The sequence below is a fragment of the Zootoca vivipara genome, chromosome Z (genome assembly GCF_963506605.1).
Source record: "Zootoca vivipara chromosome Z, rZooViv1.1, whole genome shotgun sequence".
In the NCBI taxonomy this organism is placed as follows: Eukaryota; Metazoa; Chordata; class Lepidosauria; order Squamata; family Lacertidae; genus Zootoca; species Zootoca vivipara.
In genome coordinates, this window is record NC_083294.1 from 208,139 (window position 1) to 212,266 (window position 4,128).

Here is a 4,128-nt window from a genome sequence, read left to right on the forward strand (position 1 = left end):
CGCTGCGACTCCCGAAATTGATACACAACGTTCCAAAGGAGCAACGAAAGTTCTCTTCCGAACGTTCCGAAGGAACAACAAAAATTCCAAAGGAACAAAAAAAGTTCCGAACGTTCCAAAGGAGTAGCAAAAGTTCCGAACGTTCCAAAGGAACAACAAAAGTTCCGAACGTTCCAAAGGAGCAACGAAAGTTGCGAACGTTCCAAAGGAACAACAAAAGTTGCGAACGTTCCAAAGGCGCAACAAAGGTTCTCTTCCGAACGTTCCAAAGGAACAACAAAAGTTCCGAACGTTCCAAAGGAGTAGCAAAAGTTCCGAACGTTCCAAAGAAGCAACAAAAGTTCCGAACGTTCCAAAGGAGCAACAAAAGTTGCGAACGTTCCAAAGGAGCAACAAAAGTTCCGAACGTTCCAAAGGAGCAACAAAGGTTCTCTCCCGAACGTTCCAAAGGAACAAGAAAAGTTCCGAACGTTCCAAAGGAGCAACAAAAGTTGAGAACGTTCCAAAGGAGCAACAAAAGTTCCGAACGTTCCAAAGGAGCAACAAAGGTTCTCTCCCGAACGTTCCAAAGGAGCAACAAAAGTTCCGAACGTTCCAAAGGAACAAGAAAAGTTCCGAACGTTCCAAAGGAGCAACAAAGGTTCTCTCCCGAACGTTCCAAAGGAACAAGAAAAGTTCCGAACGTTCCAAAGGAGCAACAAAAGTTGCGAACGTTCCAAAGGAACAACAAAGGTTCCGAACGTTCCAAAGGAGCAACAAAGGTTCTCTCCCGAACGTTCCAAAGGAGCAACAAAAGTTCCGAACGTTCCAAAGGAGCAAGAAAAGTTCTCTTCCGAACGTTCCACAGGAACAAAAAAAGGTGCGAACGTTCCAAAGGAGCAACAAAAGTCCTCTTCCGAACGTTCCAAAGGAGCAACAAAAGTTCCGAACGTTCCAAAGGAGCAAGAAAAGTTGCGAACGTTCCAAAGGAGCAACAAAGGTTCTCTCCCGAACGTTCCAAAGGAACAAGAAAAGTTCCGAACGTTCCAAAGGAACAACAAAGGTTCCGAACGTTCCAAAGGAGCAACAAAAGTTCTCTTCCGAACGTTCCAAAGGAACAACAAAACTTCCGAACGTTCCAAAGGAGCAACAAAAGTTGCGAACGTTCCAAAGGAACAACAAAAGTTCCGAACGTTCCAAAGGAACAAGAAAAGTTCCGAACGTTCCAAAGGAGCAACAAAGGTTCCGAACGTTCCAAAGGAGCAACAAAAGTTCCGAACGTTCCAAAGGAGCAACAAAAGTTCCGAACGTTCCAAAGGAGCAACGAAAGTCCTCTCCCGAACGTTCCAAAGGAGCAACAAAAGTTCCGAACGTTCCAAAGGAACAACAAAAGTTCCGAACGTTCCAAAGGAGCAACAAAAGTTCTCTCCCGAACGTTCCAAAGGGACAACAAAAGTTGCGAACGTTCCAAAGGAGCAACAAAGGTTCTCTCCCGAACGGTCCAAAGGAGCAACAAAAGTTCCGAACGTTCCAAAGGAACAAGAAAAGTTCCGAACGTTCCAAAGGAGCAACAAAAGTTGCGAACGTTCCAAAGGAACAAGAAAAGTTCCGAACGTTCCAAAGGAGCAACAAAAGTTGCGAACGTTCCAAAGGAACAAAAAAAGTTCCGAACGTTCCAAAGGAGCAACGAAAGTTCCGAACGTTCCAAAGGAGCAACAAAAGTCCTCTTCCGAACGTTCCAAAGGAACAAGAAAAGTTCCGAACGTTCCAAAGGAACAACAAAGGTTCCGAACGTTCCAAAGGATCAACAAAAGTTCCGAACGTTCCAAAGGAGCAACAAAAGTTCCGAACGTTCCAAAGGAGCAACAAAAGTCCTCTTCCGAACGTTCCAAAGGAACAAGAAAAGTTCCGAACGTTCCAAAGGAACAACAAAGGTTCCGAACGTTCCAAAGGATCAACAAAAGTTCCGAACGTTCCAAAGGAGCAACGAAAGTCCTCTCCCGAACGTTCCGAAGGAGCAACAAAAGCTCCGAACGTTCCAAACGACTTTCGCCTGGGGACTCCCCTCTGTGTGACGTCAGAGACGCTGGAATCGAATCGTCCCCGCTCATTGGCCGGCGGCTCGGAGCCCCTGGAAGGGGATTGGCTGAGGCGCGCGGCGAGCCGGTTTGATTTCTTGGCCTCCGCGCTGTTCGAAGCTAGCCCTCCCCCCCCCACCTCCCTCCCTCGAGCAGCTTTGAAACGATATTTTTTCTCCCTTTTCGAGGAATCCCCCCCCCCCACACACCTTTTCTACATAGAAGCAGGTCTAGGTGAGGGGTCAGCGAACTTTTTCAGCAGGGGGCCGGTCCACTGTCCCTCAGACCTCGTGGGGGGGCCGGACTATTTTGAAAAAAAATATTCCTTTTAAAAAAAATAAAAAATTTTTAAATATACTTTATTAAGATTTAAGATTAAAATACAGTCCACACATACTCAAAGATCGCAGTCGTACCAAACATAAATTCAAGTATACAAAATCATATAAGTCATAACATACAGAATCATACAAAATCATATAAATTATAATATACAAAATCATATAAGTTGTGTAATAATAAGGGGGGAAAGGGGGGGAAAGGGGGAAAGAATGTAATAGGAAGAAAAGAAGAGAAGAAAAGAGGAAAAAGCGAGGGGGAGAAGAAAGAAAGACAAATGAAAGGAAAATAAAGGAGAAAAAGAAGAGAGAGAGAAAGAGGAAACTGAAGAAGTGTGCATGCACACGAAAGCTCATACCAAAATAAAAACTTAGTTGGTCTTTAAGGTGCTACTGAAGGAATTTTTTTTATTTTACTTCGATCCAGACCAACACGGCTACCTACCTGTAACCATACATTTATTTCATCATTCTCATCCAGAAACTATCAGTAACAATATCATCTAAATTCCTTAAAGGTCTCGATCTCATACCTTTATTCCTCCCACTAAAGACTCCCACTTGGCCCTATTCTCAGATTTCTCTAGATATTGTTTCCTATCGCTGCATTCCCCATGAAATATAATTCAGTACGCATGTCCATTATCCATTTCATAAAGTATCGAATCAATAAGGTTTAAATTGTAAAGCAAAATATAAGAAGATAGTAAATCTCTCCTTTCCCTCAACGCCTTATGTTTTATTTTCCTTTGGCTCAATACGGGGTGCTAGAAATAGACCCAAGACTTTATCATGGGGCACTTTATCATTGCCCCCCCCTCCCTCCCTCGAGCAGCTTTGAAACGATACTTTTTCTCCCTTTTCGAGGAATTCCCCCCACACCTTTTCTACAAAGAAGTAGGTCTATGGAACTGGCTGAGATGACCGGACGAATCCGCAAGCAGGGAGAACGAGCGATGGAAGAAGGGTGGAAAGATTTTAAAGATGAATTGACGAAAGAGGTAATGATAAAATGGGCTAGGGATTTGGGGCATAATATTGAATACGATGCCGGGTTGAAACTATGGAACCAAACAATGAAATTCACAGCATGTACTGCTTGGAAAGAGAATGTTTGGAAGATGATGTATTGTTTTTGTTGTTTAGTCGTTTAGTCGTGTCCGACTCTTCGTGACCCCCTGGACCAGAGCACGCCAGGCACTCCTGTCTTCCACTGCCTCCCGCAGTTTGGTCAAACTCATGTTCGTAGCTTCGAGAACACTGTCCAACCATCTCGTCCTCTGTCGTCCCCTTCTCCTAGTGCCCTCCATCTTTCCCAACCTCAGGGTCTTTTCCAGGGAGTCTTCTCTTCTCATGAGGTGGCCAAAGTATTGGAGCCTCAGCTTCACGATCTGTCCTTCCAGGGAGCACTCAGGGCTGATTTCCTTCAGAATGGATAGGTTTGATCTTCTTGCAGTCCATGGGACTCTCAAGAGTCTCCTCCAGCACCATAATTCAAAAGCATCAATTCTTCGGCGATCAGCCTTCTTTATGGTCCAGCTCTCACTTCCATACATCACTACTGGGAAAACCATAGCTTGAACTATACGGACCTTTGTCGGCAAGGTGATGTCTCTGCTTTTGAAGATGCTGTCTAGGTTTGTCATTGCTTTTCTCCCAAGAAGCAGGCGTCTTTTAATTTCGTGACTGCTGTCACCATCTGCAGTGATCAAGGAGCCCAAGAAAGTCAAATC